The following is an 18,490-nucleotide window of genomic DNA, read 5'->3' on the forward strand; positions in this document are numbered from 1 at the left end:
GAGTGATGACTCCACTTGGTACCTCCACACATTTTGGCCATATCCTGACTAGGCCCAATGGATGACTTGGCGGTGATTATCACCACAAGGTCTAGAGCCAGGGTATACCAGTATCCCTATTCCAAGTGAGGTTCTATTATGTCATATGATGCAACTACAACTTTTTGAATTATATTCATTATTAAATATTCATTTTAAGACTGACAAGAAACTCATACAGCAGTGAAGTTAAGAAATTAATTATTTTTAACCATTCCAAATTGCCTTATTTGACTGAGAAAACTGGGAAAGTATTAACTACAGCAGAAAAAGGCAAAAAGACAGTATAGTGAAACACTTACCTGATACAATTTAGACTATCAAAATAACTAAGTACAGTTGTTTTGTTAACACTCGAGGTAAAACTGTGGCTTTTTACTTTAGGAAAGAAGCAATGTTATGATAGCAAACTGCATGTCTGTTGAGAGATGTATGGTATCCTGAGGCTGCACGAAATCCTGCATGACCACACCACTAAACCTGTATATAACAACCCCTACTCAAATTCGGAATTTAAATTCAAAGTCAGTTTAAGTAATATGGTATAATCCAAAACACTGATGCAAAAAATGTGTTAAAAAGATAATCCCTGGGATTCATGAACAAGATGTTTCCAGGTTAGTGCGATGAGCAACAGAGCTAATAGCATAAGCATGTTGCTCATCATGCTAACACAGATACAAGCATGTTTCTGTGGCCAGCAAGTGTTGGTGGCCAGGAAACCATGTTGAGGAACACAAGTACACGAAGTAAACAAACAAGTTTGTTTATGGCAAACCTGCTAAGAGTGCTCACACGGACAGCTCAAAGAGCTACACAAAGGAAATAACGCATGCTTTACACAGGCACTCACACGGACAGCTCAAAGAGCTACACAAAGGAAATAACGCATGCTTTACACAGGCACTCACACGGACAGCTCAAAGAGCTACACAAAGGAAATAACGCATGCTTTACACAGGCAGGGAAATCTACTGAGTGTACTGTGCACATAAATGAAACGTATGAATACATTTATAAGCAAGAGGTGATGGGACGCGGCAGGGGCAACTGCAATACATGCATTACCAGACAGGGAGAGAGAGAACTGAGGACAATGTGCACAGAAATGTTATTTATTTTTATTATTTACATTTGTTTGCAGAGTAGTGTCCATCTAGGCCAGGGACTTGTTTTCAGTGGAGACCCGGGGAGAAAAGCTCCAATGCCAGTATTACACAATAACATAGTAATGGTAAAAAGATAAGCAAGTTACATACATGATAGTGGAAAATACATTTTAAGGAGCATAGCAAATATAAAAAGAAAAGCATGTTGCATACATGATAGTGGGAAATACATTTTCAATGAGCATAGACAATATAATTACAAAATAATGACGATCTTTTTTCCAGGAAGTTCAGATAGGAATATAATAGAAAGTAAGATATCACATGAGGATTAGAACAGCAGCAATAAGGTATATGGATGGGACTTATGCAATGTTAGTATGGTGGTCAGTCAGGTTAGAGGGGTTAGCCTGGGTGAGTGCAGGAACCGAGATAGTAAAGTACAAGAATGTGACTTATGCAATGTTAGTATGGGGGTCAGTCAGGCTACAGGGGTTAGCCTGGGTGAGTGCAGGAGCATAGACAGTGAAGTATAAGAACGGGACTTACGTGATGTTAGTATATGGGTCAATAACATGGGTGAAACATAAGAATGGGACTTATGTGATGTTAGTATGGGGGTCAACCAGGTTAGAGTGGTTAGCTTGGGTGAGTGCAGAGAATAGCCAGTGGTTAGTAAGGTGTTCTTTTAGGAGTAATTTGAATTTGCAATTGTCAGGGTTATTAAGTATTTGCTGGGGAGCAGGTTCCTGGATTTGGATATTTTGTTTGAATAGAGACCATCACCATAGGAGATTTTGGACTTTTTTACTTTTAGGAATAGTTTGTCTGATGATCTTAGGGACCTGGGGTTGGGGTAAGGTTCAACTAATTTGGAGAAAGCAGGGCAGACATCAGGTTTGTGGATGATATTATGTGTAATGGTGAGTTGACTGAGAGTTACAAGGCTGGGATGTTCAAGCCAGTTGAGTTGGCATAGTGCAGTAAATTGGTGGGATTTATGGGGCAGGTTAATGGCAAACTTGGCTATTTTGTTATAGCAGCTGTCAAGGTTGTTTAAGTAAGTCTTAAGTAAGCTGGTGAAGATTTGTGAGCAATAAAGGAGGCTAGAAAGCAGGTGGGATCTTGCTGTAGAAATTCTGACATTGCTAGTTGAGAAAGGTTTGGTTCTACAGAGTGATCCAAGTTTAATGTGTACTTTTTTAATTGTGATTGCTATATGTTTGTCAAATTTTAGGCATTCATCTATTGTTACTCCAAGGAGTCTAGTTTGACTGATTGGTTTGATTCTTGTACCACTGGAGGAGTAGATGGAGAGAAAGGTTTAGTTATTTTTAATTCTATTGCTGCAGAAGACCATGAGCTTAGTTTTATTGGGGTTGAGAATGAGTTGATGGTTGATTAAGTATTTTTCTATGTCTTGGAGAGATTCTTGTGTTTTTACTTGTAGTTCTTGGAGTGAGGGGGCAGACCAGATAAGATACGTCATCGGCATGTTGATAGTGGCTAGTTGGGTGGACAAACTAATTTCATTAGTAAATATGATAAAAAGCAGGAGTCTGAAGATATAACCTTGGGGTACTCCCACAGAGATGGGTAGGTGGGACAGTTTGTTTTCCCATCTAGTGGACTGCTGCCTGTTTGTAAAATAGCTGTGAAATCAAGTAAGGGATATTACACTGAGGTTGTAAGTTGTCAGTTTGTTGAGCAGTATTCGGTGGGATACTGTATCAAAAGATTTGGACATATCAAGGAAGACAGATGTTACAAGTTTACTGTCATTGTTGAAGTAGTTTACAGTGTTAGTGAAGCTAAAGAGTGTGGTAGTAGTAATATGTTTCAGTCTGAAACCATGCTGCGAGTTGGATAAGAGTTTGTTGCTAAGGAGATGCTCAAGTAATTGCTGATGAATACATTTTTGTAAGATTTTGGAAATGGCAGAAGAATAGAAGTTGGGGGGTAGAGAAGTCTGTAGAGGGGCCACCTTTGTGTAAGGGAATGACATGATATTTTCCAGAGGAGAGATATGTATTGTTCAGAGATAGAGCAATTTATTAAGATAGATATAGGATAAGAGATAGAGGGGTAGCTAGTTTCAGAAATTCAATAGGGAGCTTATCTGCAGCAAGGACGCAAGTTTGTTTATAAGCCTTTTTATGTACTGGGTTTGAATGATAAAGGGAGTTTGGTTTGGTTCTATAGAAGTGGGGACTGAAAGGGGTAGTTTGGTGTTGGGGTTTGTGAAAGAAGATATGGAGTTGATAAAGTGTGTATTAAATTAAGGCACTATGCAGTCACAGGTATTTTTGGTGGATGGAGAAGGATTAGAGCATGTGCCAGGGTTGAGGAGATAGTTGATACTTTGCCAAAATGTTTGTAGATTGTTTGAGTGCTTTAGTTGGCATGTTTGGAAGTAAGCTTTTTTGTCAATTTTTTTTTTGGCTAGGTTTCTTAGCTGCTGGTATGAGATTAGGTTATCTTTGTTTATGAATCTTTGTTGTTGTGACCAATCCCTAACTCACTGTCTAAATGTTACTTTAGTGTCATTAGATAGCCATGGGTGTTGTTTGATCCTGATATGGATTTTTCTAGGGGTCACAAGGTTGTCAAGGATTTGGAGGAATATTGTATTTAAGTATTGAACAACAAGGTCTAATTAGAGGATTTTTAATGGTGACCAGTTACATTGATGTATCACTGTGTTGAATATGGTGGGGAAGAAGTTCTTTTTACTGAGGATGCTCTTAAATATGATGTTATTGGTTGTTTGAAGCTGTTTCCTAAGTAGAAAGGTGGGAGAGTGGTCACTAAGTGTGTCTAGAAGGCAGCCAGCTTGATAATTTAGGTTAGGTCTGTTTGTAAGTATCTAATCTAAAATTGATTCTTTTTAGTGCGTTTATCAATACATGTGAGAGAGTTAATGGTTTGTGAAAAACTTTAAAGATTAATAAAGTTGGAAGGGTTTTTGAATGACCAGGAAAGCCAGTCTAGGTTGAAGTAGCCTAGTATTATTGTTTCTTGACTAAAATAAGAGGAAGTCTTGGAGAGTAGATGTGCAATGATGGGGAGATTGTATCCGGGGGTATATAGGTAGCAATAATGATTAAAGATTTGTGTGAGTTGATTCCCATGTGAGTGGTTATTATTTCACAGTTGGGCATGTCCAGGAGAGGGCTGGCTAGTTGGACAAGTTGGAGGGAGCTTTTAAGCATGATAGCAATTCCTCCACTCCATTTGTTCAGTCTGGCTTGTCCAACAGCCTTTGACTGTGATCTGTTCATCTTTGATATGGGACTTTAACCACGTCTCATTTATAACAGCTATGTTCGGAGAGTAAAGGGTGAGGGCAGTGTGGACGTCAGTTATTTTGTTAGTGATGCTTCTGAGACTGAAGCTGGTAAGCAGGAGGTCAGAATTTCTGCATTTTAGATGTGGGGGTTTTTTGAGGGTTGAGGAGGTTTTGGTTTGCAGAGTTGGCAATATGAGGGGGTATTGAGCAGTGAGGGATACATTGTGTGGGGCCTGGGTTAAGATGAATGTCTGCCTGGAGTTTGATGTGAGTGAGAGTGGAGTAGGATGTATTTGATTTTATTTAAAAGCCTGTGATATTAGTATGTAGAGGGAAGGGGTGTGTGTGTTTGGATGTATTTATAAGCATAGACTTGGGATTTAGAGCTGTAGAAGAAGTGTACTGAGATGGGAAAATTTGTGTAGGAGTGATGGTGGGTAAGATGTGTAGGAAGTGTGGGGGAGTGATAATTAGTGATGTGATATGTGTGATAGGATATGGAATGATAAGTTAGAAAGAGGTTAAGGTGAGCTCGTTGAAGGTAAGTATATATGGGAATGTGAGGATAAGTTGTGGTGGAGAGAGAAGGATGGACCTATGTGCATGAGGGGAGATTTATGGATTGCCTAGGAGTAGATTATATTGGGGTAGTGGATAAAGTTGTATTAATTCAATAGAAAGTAAAAGCAAGAGGATTGGTGTTTGTTATCATTTGGGAAAGTCTGTAATTTGATGGTCATTGAGAGAGTGTACTTTGGATCAATATAAATTGCAGGAAAGGGGTGGGTGGGAATAAGGGTAGGGTAGAAGAGCAGAGTGAGCTAAGCACAGCAAGGGTGGATGCAGCAGGCTGAGCTGAGTCAAGAAAAAAAACTAAGAAAGACAGGTAAGTATGTAAGAGAAATTGCTACTGGGAATAAGTCAGATGGGGAAATTAATTATAGAGATTTGATACAGGGACAACATTTGGGTAAAAGAGAGAGTCAGAAAACAGTGATTCTGGGAAACACAATAGAGAAATAACGTGGTAAAGGGAGAGTGGTCTGGGTGGAAAATAGAGTGTAATACAAATCAAACAGATGTATACATAAAGATGTCAGAGGAACGGTAAATATTCCAAATCTAGTATGATTGATGTGAATGTGTTTATGGTAGAAAGATAACATTGTAATAATACATTTTTGCAATATATATGTCAGAATAAATAATCATGGTCACTATTCCTGAGCAAATGTAGGCAAATAAAAGCACATATGATTTTATAAAATGTGACAGTTACACAAAATCACATTGTAGCAGAGAGGAATTACATGACATATGAATGTCACTGACATGCTGAATAGAGATGACAGTTAGCAAGGACAGTACATACATAACGAGATATGTGCAGAGTGCATTATATCCATATAGCATGCAGAAAAATAGGAATGGCTCAGAGGCCAGAGTGTCCTTTTGCAAAAACTGAACCCTTGCCATCAGTGTCAACAATGACTTGTGCATTAGCTGTGTAAACCACTGAAAGAGGCCTAACGCATGAATGAGGAAGATCAACCTTGTAGGGAATTATGCTCCTCAGTATTGTAATAGTTAAGCATCCCCTGTGTAGGTGTGTGTGTGATGTTACAAATGTGGGAGCAGTGTGACGTATGTATTATCCTTGTGTAAGGCACTCCTGCCTGGCACAGTTATTGTGCTAACAGATAACAACAGATGCAAACCCCATATCATGATGTAATATATTCCCCAGAGCTGTGTATTGATCATCTGCCACAGGAGGCAGCAGTTGGTATTGTGACAAATGAAATCAATGTGTGAATTAAGATAGGATACCTAATAATGAATGTCATATCAGAATATTAGACTGATGAGAATTAAATGAGTATGTTTATGTGCATACAAATGTGATCAGTCATATACCAATGTTCCTTGGTCAAGGACGGCTTCTTTGTATGTCTTTCCACATACCACCCAAGAACTGGAGCACACACATGTACACAGTTTTATCATTCATCATTTTTTCATAAGTGTAATGTTATATGTCGCATATATTTGTTTGTATGGTGTTATGTTTGGTAATTGTGTAATAACTGTGACTGGTCAGTGGAAAAATGTAATGTGTATTTAAACCATGTGATTAGATACCCCTTTACTCTGAAGAAGCCATTAATTTGATGGTGAAAGCACTTAGTACATTGGAGCCTGTTTCTGCTCTTCAATAAAGCGGCTTAGTGGAGTTTGTAAATTTTGTGTTTGTTTTTTAACTGTTTTTACCCTGTTGGGTGAGGTGTATTTTATCAGTTTATATTCTACAAAAGGGCCTTACAGAAGCAGATGCTTGGTGCCAGAGCCATGGCCTCAAGCTTAATGCCAAGAAATGTATAGTTATCCCCTTTCGGGAAAACCATGTACCCATGAATTACCACATAGGTGGCAGTACACTAAATACCGAAAGTGTGATGAGAGACTTAGGGACACAGGTGGACAGTGGTCTCGCCTTCAATAACTACATCGCCACAACAGTCAGGAAATCCTTCTATGTGGCACACCTTATCACTAAGGGCTTTTCATCCAGAAAAAAGGACATCATTGTCTCACTGTACTCATCCCTCATTAGACCCATTACAGAATACAATGCCCCATTTGGTATGTACCTTAGAAGACATCTACAACAGCTGGAAAGGCCATAGAAATACCTCACTAAATGAATCACAGGCTGAAAGCAGATGCTTTATGCTGACCATTTAAAAAAAACTCCATCTATTCTCTCTGGCATATCGTCTACTCAGAGGCGATCCGGGCTTAACATACAAGGCCATGTCAAACCCTGAGCTGTTGGACATGCTCCACTTAAAGAAATCCCAATTCCTCAGAGCCACACGCTCCAGGGATCTAAACCTTGTCATCACAATGAAAAAACCATGCTGGAGGGATAGGTTCCTGACCCAGAGACTCCCCATACTCTGGAATAGACAGCCCATACATGTCAAGCCTCCTTGGCCCTCTTCAATAGGAAACTTGATGATTGGATGGAGATAGGAAATTCACCCTGGGGATCACGTCAGTCATCCTGATAGACAGGGGTCCTTGTGGGAAGAAATATCCAGGGAATTGCTATGATTAGGCTTGTATAGGCCCTAGGGCCGATAGCCTAGTATCAACCTATGAATAAGTCAACTGGGTGTAGAATGAGGTGTATGGCAAACACTCACTGCATTACACAATAAACCTGAAATGCCATTTAGCATACCACACTACAGTTGCATGTTGCCAGATGTTGTACAAATGCTGAGCACTACAAATGATAAACCAGAAGGGGCTTAGTGAGATATGTAAGCAACTCATTCACAGGAAAGACACACAAAAACAGGCAAGATGAGTTTCACCTAATACTGGATACCAACCGTTGTCAAGAAGAAAAATGATGTCTAACAACTAGACCATTATCTCTAGATCCCAACAAGGAAATCCTGTTTCACACATGTGAAAGTCATACCTTTGAAGGGACAGTGATATCCTATGTATCAAATGGAAGATGTATATTTTATTGTTCACCAAAGCAATGGTAGACATACAATGCCATAACGTTACATTTACATCCATTGGCCTAATGAATAGTCAACAGTACAAAGGGGTAAGGAAGAAGGGGTGAAGAGAGACAGATATAGAGACACATATGAAAGGGTGCTGTTGTGGTCATTAATGTACATCTTTATGGTGTGTCCTTAGTATTAATCGGTCAAGCTTTGTATCAGTAAGTGATGGCTGTGGTGCTGAAGAAGCTGTAGGATAGTCAGAAAATAATGCTGATGTGGATATAGTAATGGTGGTTTAATAATTTGTCCTTATGTGCATGGATGTGTTTACTGATGCTTTCTGCAACACTATTCAAAATAGGTTCATGAAAGTTTGCTAATACATAAAATTTAAGATGTACGTCCATAGAAGTATAACTTCACACTAAGAAATTATTTGATATACATTTAGATGGGTCTATATTAGCTTGTTGAAATTGCATAATAGCAAATGCCATTTTGACGACAAACAGCGAAAGCCCAGGTTACAGATTTTTTTCCTAGGGAAAAAAATTGGTAGACCAACAAGACACAACACACCAGTTAAAACATTTCAAAGTGAGGCTTTGCCCCCCACACCCCCCTAACTAAATATACCAACTCTGAGCTTGCACTACAGTGGGGTAAAGGGCAGTGTCATGGCGATGGCCAAGCAATTTTTTTCACTAGGAAAACATCACTGACCTGATCTTTCGCTGTATTTCCAGTTTGCTGTTTGTCATCGAAATGGCATTCTCTGTTATGCTGTTTCGACAAGATAATATAGACCCCATATAGACTTGAACCCTTGTTGTTATGGCCAAAAAGTAATCTTGAGACAAGTGATTTATGTCAAGACTCCACAGAGGAAGCTTCACTTTGTTATATCCAGTAGTCAAAGAACTGTTTGAGTAACTATTGCAAAGTATTGCCTTTATTCTGCCTTTACTCCATATTCCAACAGTGCAGCATGTCTGAGCCCTTTTGCACAAGGATAACCAGTCTATTGCAGGTGATGGCAACAACTGATGAGGTTTTGCTACAGGACACTAACAGCCATTCACCACTGCTCAGCAATAAATGTGTGAGACATGGCAATAAGATTTGGCATGTGTGATTCTGAACATATTCATACTTCTTCAGATAGTCAACACTGACATCCTTAATGGCTTGGTTTGTTATCCTTGTTATTTTGAAGCTTAAATATTATGACTTGGCACTTGACCTTCTGGAACTCCACAGTATAAAAGATTAGTTGACTAAATGTGGGAATCAACCCCAAGAAATAAATACATTTAGATCAAAGTGATTATTTCTCAGTGCTATAGAAGAACTTTGTTCAACCAGATTTATTACAGACAAACTGCATTCAGTATGGATGGGGATATATTTCAGATAAACGTATATGTGTGTGACTTTAAGATGTCCTGTTAAATGCATTCTCAAGAAAGAGCCATTATTACTGTTTGTAAATATATGTCAGATGGATACACTTTCATGAGCTTACTAATAGAGACTGGGATATGATACATGCGTACTTCACTATACATATTGTCCTAAACATAGAGTTGGACTATGTGCACAGAGAAGATGATTTTCACTTATGTAATCTGCACATCACAGATATGCAAGATATGCAAGTGCACTTTTGATTTATTATCATAATTGTCCTGTTTAAACAATTATACTCATATTCAACCATGTTTCATAAGTAAATTAATTGAGATATGCTACTTAGAAAATTCATCTATCAAAGCATTAATGAGGCATTTCTTGAAATAAACATAATTATGAAAGCCATCTGTATATACTGTTGCCTTCCTATGTAAACTGTTATTAGAAATTGCATTCTGATACCTTATTAGGAAAGGTGTTATCCAGATTTGAACCCTTGATCACCTGTATGATATTTGTAGAGTCAGTACACTTATAGGTTCATAGGTGTGTACTAGGTTAATGGCCCTGGAGACTTTAAAAGCCTAGCCCATAGGATTACCCTGGCGTCATGCCATTCGACCTTAGTTCCTGTGTCTCTGTCGAGTAAAGCCACTGGTGTGATCCCTGGGGTTCATTTTCTATTTCCCATCCACTCATCAAGATTTCCCTTGAAGAGGGCCAGTGAGGTGCTCTGCTTGACATGTATGGGAAGGAAAGTATATTCCATAGCATGGGCAGTCTCTGGGTTATGAACCTGTCCCTCCAGCATGTTCTGTTGATTGTGATAATGAGGCTGAGGTCTCTGGAGTGTGTGGTGTGGAGGGATTGGGATTTCTTTAGATGCAGCATTTCTAACAGAGTTTGGTCAGACATGGCTTTGCAAGTCATGCAGAGATCATCTCTAAGTAGGTGATATGAGACAGAAAATAGTTGGAGTTTTCTGAGTCTGTCCACATAGGACAAATATTTAAGGCCTAGGATCCTCTTTGTGAGGTACTTTTGTGGCCTCTACAGTTGTTGCAGGTGTTTAGTGAGGTACATGCCAAATTGGGCATTGTACTCAATGACTGGCCTAATGAGGGAAGAGTAGAGGCAGACAATGACGTCTTTCTTCCTGGATGCAAAACCCTTAGTAATGAGATGTGCCACATAGAAGGACTTTCTGACCACAGTGGCAATATGGTGGTCAAAAGAGAGGTTGCTGTCACCCTGTGTTCCCAGATCTCTTATAATGCCTTCTGTGTTCAGTGTACTACCATCAATGTGGCAATTCATGGGAACCGGGTTTTTCCCAAAGGGGATGATGACATATTTTTTGGTATTGAGTTTAAGGCCATGGTTCTGACACCAGTCAGTCTCAGTGAGGCCTTTCTGTAGGATGTTATCATCATTTGGGGAGTTAATAATAGCTCCCAACTTGCAATCATCTGTGAACTTTGCCAGCTAGAGTCCCTTTGTGTTGGCCTGGACTTCAGAGAGGTAGATACCAAACAGGAGAGGACTCAGAACCAAACCCTGTGGGACTTCACTCGTGACTGGTCAGCAGTCTGACTTGGAGTCAGCTATTTCACACTGTGGGTTCTACCTGTGAGCCAGTTTGCAATCCACTTAGTGATATAGGGGTTGATGCCTAGCTTAGTGAATTTTTCTATGATTCCTGAGTGGGGAATGGCATCAAAGGCCTTGGCCAGATCAAGGTAGGCTGTATGAACCATCTTGCCTTCATCCACAGTTCTAGTGACTGACTCAAAGAAGTTGACCAAGCTGAACAGGCATGATAATCTTCTTATTTCGGCTTTTCCCGGTTAGGGCTTGCCACAATGGATCACCTGTCTGCTCATAATTGGTAGTGGAATTTTACGGTGTTGAGTTGCCAGCTTGGTGGCCAACCTTCCACTGAAGGCATACACATGCATGCACTCATGTCTAGCGCCAATTTAGTGTGTCCAATCCAATCTGTGGGATGTGGGAGGAAACTGGAGCACCCAAAGGAAACCCACATGACCATAGGGAGGACATGCACACTCCACGCAGAAGGCACCCCAGCCGAGGATCGAACCTGAGAATCTCTTGCTGTGAGGTGACAATGCTAACTGCTGCACTACCATGGCCTCCCTTGAGCAGGCATGATCTATCCTTCACAAAATGCAAACTGTGTGGGATCCAGAGTTTGGATATTCCCTATCTTCTTCTTTTTCTTTCGGCTTTTCCGGGTTAGCAGTCGCCACAGTGGATCACCTGTCTGCTCAGGATTGGCAGTGGAGGTTTACAGTGTTGAGCTGTCAGCTTGGTGCCCAACCTTTCACGGAAGGCACACACATGCACACACTCATGCTTATGGCCAATTTAGAGTGTCCAGTTCACCTACAGCATGTCTTTGGGATGTGGGAGGAAACCAGAGCACCCAGAAGAAACTTACACGACCACAGGGAGGACATGCACACTCCGCACAGAAGGCACCCCAGCTGAGGATCAAACCTGAGAACCTCTTGCTGTGAGTTGGCAATGTTAACTGCTGCATCACTGTGGCTGTGATTCCCTATATCCTTGTTTATTAGGTCCATGATGATGCATTCCATAGCTTTGCATATCAGACTCGTCAGGCTAATGGGGTGATAGTTCCCAAGGTCTTTAGTATTGCCCCATTCAGTAGGGACACAGCCTGAGGTGAGGCTTTGATTGAACAAGGCACACAAGTGAGGTGCCAGTTCACTCTGTAGTTCATGTAGAACACAGCCAGGGATATTGTCAGGTCCCATAGAAGCTGTATTCTTGGCCTTGGACAGTGCTGTTTTAACCTGTGCAGCAGTAATACTGACTGTCTGGCAATCTACTGGTATTGTGACTGGTCCTTTGAGGGGTAGAGCGGGTTAAATTCGGAAATGAATTTTTTGGCCAGTATATTGGCAATATCTGTTGGCTCAGTATAGGAGGTACCATTGTGCAGTAGCTCAGAGCAAATCTGGGTATTGCCATGGAGATTCTTTACATAACTATAGAAGGCCTTGTGGTTGTCTTTACTATCTGCTGCAATTCTGTTTTCATAGCTAGATTTAGAGGCTTTGATGAGGGATCTCAACTTTTTGTTGAGGCGGAGAAGGGAGTTTTTCCAGTCTTGGGACTTCACCTTATACCGCTTCAGTTTCCTCCTTCTGATGTAGAGTGGTTTATGGCAGAGGACCACCAGATTGGTTTCCTTTTTTTTTGGAGGAGAGAGTCTTGGTTTTGTTGGGTATGATGAGATCCATGCATTTGTGTGTGTGTGTTCATACAGTGCATTGGTGTATGATTCGGTGGTCATGCAACTATTCTCCATTTGCATGGGTGCTGTGAAGTTAGCCACCTCTGTTTTTATGAGCCCAAAGTTAGCTTTGGAGAAGTTTTTCATGGTGGTTACCTTTGCAGGGGTAGGGGGTGGGAGAGATGTGGATTTCCAAGGTGATTAGTTTGTGGTCGGATCTAACCAGGGAGGAGGTGACTATTGTTGTAGAGCAACAGTTACCCATGTTAGTAATGACCAGGTCAAGGATGTTGCTACCTCTAGTGGGGGGTAAGAACAAGCTGGGCCAGAGGATTGGAATTAATGAATTCCAGGAAATGTTGGGCAAGTGTATTTGTACATGAGTAGTTTTCCCAGTTAATAGAGGGGTAGTTAAAGTCACCCAGTATGAGAGTGTTAGGTTGGACCATAATATTCTCCAGGGTGCTTAGGAATGTAGAGTGTGAGTCTTGGTACATGGTTTGGGACGTATAGCAGACTACAACGTGAATCGCTGTCTTACCCAATGTTAGCTGCACCTGAAGTATCTCAGATGCGTTATGTTGGGCTAGCATTCTGGAGGTGTGTGCATCCTTTATGAATATGGAAACACTTTCGCCTTTGGAGCTTTGGTCCAAGTTCTGGGGCCAAAAGATGTGGAATGAGTTATAGCCTGGTAGTGCAGGGGTGCTTTCTGCTGCCTTGAACCAGGTTTCTGTTATGGCATAAATGTCAATGTTCTCCATTTTAAGGAGTGCTTCGAGTGAGTGCATTTTGAGATTTAGACTTCTAGCATTGAGCAGCATGGCCGTCAGACTGCATTTGTTTGTAGCTGTTACAGTGGTAATTTGGTCTTTGGAACACAACCTAAAAAAGGCACTATAGGTGTAGCAAGACCCTTGGCCAGTATCCAGAAGCCCAGGGCTGACAGATGCAGGTCATCTCTGGCAAAGCATTTGGGTCTGTCAATCATGTCATCCCAAGCAGTCAGATACTGGATCCCCTTAGAATGACACCAGCAATGTAGCCAATTGTTGAAATCAGTCATTTTCTGCTTGTACTATGGTATCGTTCTGGCTAATGGTAGGATGCTGGTCAGTGCTAGGGTCATACCCGCCTGGGCTGCATAATCTGAGAGCTCCTCCATGTCTCTTTTCATGTAGTCCAGGGGGGTATATCTTGGGTCATTCACACCCACATGTCCAATGACAGTCTCGTATTTCTACCTGTTGTTGAGGGACCTGAGTCAATGCATTATGTGGTGGATCTTGGTGCCTGACAGGCAGCCGACTGTTAATTTCTTCTTATTCAACCTAGTGAGTGGGACATCAGTGTGCCTCACTATTGAGTCATCTATGACTAGTGTGTTGGGCATGCTGTTTTGCCTTAGGGTCTTTGGTTGAAAGTTTAGGAGAGTTATGTGTCTCATGATTAGTGTTGTGTTGTGGTGGTTGTGTGCATTTCTACCTTGGAGGTCTCTGCTGTTTTGGGTAGATTTTTATTGACAGCCTCCACGAAGGTGGGTGTGTGGTTTGTGTTTTTGTGTTAAGGTAGTGCTGGTGTGTGTTCTGGAGGGCTATGTGTTCCATGTGGTGTGGTGCAAGTGTTGACCTTCTCCTCTCAACCAGCTATTACGGTCTTGGCTGGAGAGTGTGTGGCTTCCAATTTGGATATACAAGTGCATCTCTCACAAGTCTGTGTGTTGGGAGATAAGAGGAGAGGGCTGTCAGTGTACATGAGGCAGTTGCTACATTGCCTTAGGATGCCCACGTTCTCCAGGTTAATAGGAGAAAGCAGCAACTGACCTTTAGACATGCCTGGAGGGGTGGGCATTAATAAGTACTGGAGCTGTTTCCTTGTAGAATGTTTAGTGCTGGTAGCACTTTTGTGTGCTTCAATAATTGCTACAAGAATCTGGTAAAGTGCTAGACTAATAAGCTAGTAAAAAGTGCAGGAGAGGGGAGAACTAGCTGATCTAAGGGAAAAATTGAAGAGCAGATGTCGGCATCACTCAAAAGCTTACAAACAGTCCTAGATACAGCAGATCTGTATCTGGACTAGACTAGTTACAGAAAAGGCAAGAAACAATTGCAAATGTGGGCTTTTAAACCAGAAAGTTGAAAGAGATGGAAAAACTGCCCAAATGGCCAATAAACTACAATTTCTGGACCAGAAACCACTCCTCTTGTGGTAGATCCTAGTGCTTACCACTACCACTGATAGGGTAGAAGGCTTCCCTCAAACAGAAAAAAGGCTTCAGGGCCTCAGAAGCTTACATACAATGCTGGAAACAGCAAATCTGTATCTGGACTCGACTAGTTACAGGAAAGGCGATTAAAGTGCAAATGCAGGCTCTTAAACCAGAAAGTTGAAGAGATGGAAAAAACTGCCCCCACTCGTTCCTTGTGCTAAACAAAAAGCTACTTTAACAGGTAGATTTTCTCCACTAAGTACTGCCCAGAGTGCTGACAGCCCTTTGTCACTGCTAAGCCTGCTTGCACTACAGAAGGCTGCCTAAATAACTTTTTTTACTTTCCTTCTTAAGCAGGTAAACTTGATTGCATGGAACTCAGCAGTGAGCATCTGCACAATGCAATAAGCAGAAAAATCAGCATATAATCCTTCATCTGGAGTAATAATCTCCACAGTCCTTTCATACTATATGGATATGAACCCCATAAAAACTGTGTAAAAGGGCCATAGTCACTGCATTTGCAGCCTCTGCCACAGAAACAGGTATATAAAATGTGCACATCACTCACTCAGAGATACAGCTCCCTGGTGTCAAACGTTTGCACTACTGCAGATTACAGAAATGAAATTGTTCAGTTTCCTTCAACTAGGAGCCCTGTTTGCACTCTGCTAAGCAGTACTGACATTATACAGGCAAAGGAGCATATGCAACAATTTATATTTCAGATAATTTTCTTGTACTGCTTTTCTGAGCAATGTAGCAAAGTGCACCTATGTGAGTGTGTAATGCAATACTAAAGTTAAAACTAGTTACATTTCTCAGTGTGTACATTGGCCAATGGACTCTCGTTCACTGTCTCAAAATGCTGCCAGTCAGCAGTGTCTTCTGCCAAAACATGTACAAATGAGGAACACAAAAAAAGAAAAAAAAAGAAAATAGACAATTGTCAGTAGTAACACATATAGGGTAGTAAATATGAAAAGGCAGGCTTGTGAGGTTTCCTAAGTCTGTGTGTGGTACATCCTGATCATATGCTAAGAAAATTTGCATTAACTCTTCTTATCCTCTTTATTTTCTGAACAGCTTCCCTACTTCTCAATTTAACTAAGGAAATGCAATATCATGGCCATTTATTTGCATCTTTGTTTCAATGTGTAATATAGCTGATCAGCATTTCAGACAGATTTCAAAAAGAGGATGGACAGTGTTCTCTCACTAAAAGGATGTCAGTGTTGTTAAGGTAGTTCTTATAGCTCTCAAGGTGCTTACACCATTTTATTGCAAGTCTACTCTGCAAGATCCAAACACTTCAGAGAGGACAGTCACTTCAGTATTGATTGTTGACAGAGCAATTAGAAACAGTTGCAAGTTATTAGCAGCTAACAATTGTTATTGCTCGTTCTTGCAGTCTGGGTGCATACAGTCATATAGCTACCTACACCATGTTTACATCCTTACACCAAGTGATTTTTTTTGTATTCAGGGATGACAATAATTTCACACATCCTTTGAATGTTCACAGTGCTCAGAGGGCTGAATCTACATTGTAGAAAGGTAATGGTGTAGCTATGGAAGTGGAAGGAGGAGAGACTAATTGGATACAGACAGAGCATCATTAATAGTTACTTGGAGGAGATTCTTTTACAAATCACTGCACTATTTCATAAGTTATGTTTGTCCTCTATACACATGGTTTACATGTTCATATTTGGAATATATTCCAATATGGAATGGAAAGAATTGCAATGTATGCAATTTTGAGATTTCACTGCTGCTGTACTTTCACATTTGGCAGTTTATAGTGCCCCCCCCCCAACCTGTAGGAATGATGATGACTGCGCCATGGGCCTTGTTTATTTCCTTTTGAGTTAGGGTTGCATATACATGTGATGCACAAAGTGGATAGGTATGGGGCGGACAGTATGCAGGTAGTTTATCATTTTGCACATTTGTTTATGTACTACAGGTTCCACACTTGCTTTGACATTATTGCATGTACTAGTTGTTTGCTTTGGGACTGTCTCTTTCTGATACTATTCATAATACATGGACATTACATGGGTATGTAATGGTAGTAGACATTGGATGGCATTATCATTAATATTTGTATGTGCTTAGGTTATCTGTATTCCTTTGCTGGTAAGTGTTTGTGTGCTACCATTTGCCTCTTAGTGTGTGCATTGACCATTGAGCCTTAGGTGATGAGTGCGTGCTATCCTTTGACTCTTAGCCATGGCAAGGGCATGTTATGCACATCTATGTCTTTCAGTTACCTCTGCAGTTGGAAGTTCCCCCTCAGATTACTCATCTGTTATGTGTCGAAGGTGCTGGCTTTGCCTGAGGTCCAGAAATGTGTGGTTCTGGCCCTTGCTGTTCCTGTTGCAGCTGTTTCCTCAAAATGATACTGTCTAACATGGCAAAGACTGTGAGAATTTCTACCCAGGTGCCTGGGTCATACTGCAGGGCATCCGCTGAAATGTCTAGACAGTGGAAACATGACTTCAGCATGTCAAACACACACTCTATGATGTTTCTAGTTTAAGCCTGGGCATCATTGTATCCTTCCTCTGTGGGTATGTGTACATTTCTGATGGGTGTCATGATCCATGGTTTCAGTGCATAACCTGCATCACCCATTAGATGGCCTTGTGATACATCACTCCTTGCAAACCTTGTGTAAATCACTGAGGTATGCCATATGTGTGAGTTATGATAACTGCCTGGGTTTGCCTGCATAGACATTGAGGATGATCCCTTGGGCATTGCAGACAACCTGCAACTTGACTGAATAGACCCTCTTCCTGTTGATGTATGGCCTTCCCTGCTCACCAGGTAAGACTTTTATTTCTATGGGAGTGTAGTCATGGAAGTGTGCTACAGCATATAATTCCTGCATTGTTCTTGCTTTTCCACTGCTGTGCATAGGAAGTAGATGTACTCCCTTGCATATTGTAGCATAGCATTTAGATATTGGTGAAATATTTTGGAGGCTTAGGTCTGTGACACCTCTAGTATATCCCCTGCAGGTCTCTGGAATGTATTAATTGCTAATATCCTTAATGCTACACATACCTTAGTTACCACTGGTATAGGTTCCCTTTAATTTCTCCTAGGTCTGAGGTGAGGGTGGCAGAAGGTGTAGATTTCCTGTAGTGTTCCCTATCAACCTTGTATAGCACTATTATTTCAATATCATGCAGTCCATGATATGTCGAACAGGGTCTGAACTCTCTACTTCTCCTTGGACGAGGTTTATCTGCAGCATCAGCAGCATAGATTTAAGCCTGATGCACATACACATGCAAGAGAGCAGCAGCCCTAACAATGCGTTTTTTTATAAGTGTGATGTTGGCTGTATTCCAGCAGTTTTGGTGTTCATGGCAAAGAGCTACACCATCTCTACATGGTTACTTTATAGCTTCCTAAATGGATCTACCATCTTGGATTGGTTAATTAGCGTGTACTTCAACTGATTATGCTTTAATTAGCATATTGTGCTGTTTATTCTTCTCTGGCAGCGCTATACAACATGTAGAAATATTTAATCTATACAAAACAATGTGCTGTATGTGGAAATACATTGTTCATGAATATGGCCTAATGCTTAACAAT

The sequence above is a fragment of the Protopterus annectens genome, chromosome 14.part0 (genome assembly GCF_019279795.1).
Source record: "Protopterus annectens isolate FY-2018-M chromosome 14.part0, PAN1.0, whole genome shotgun sequence".
NCBI lineage: Eukaryota > Metazoa > Chordata > Ceratodontiformes > Protopteridae > Protopterus > Protopterus annectens.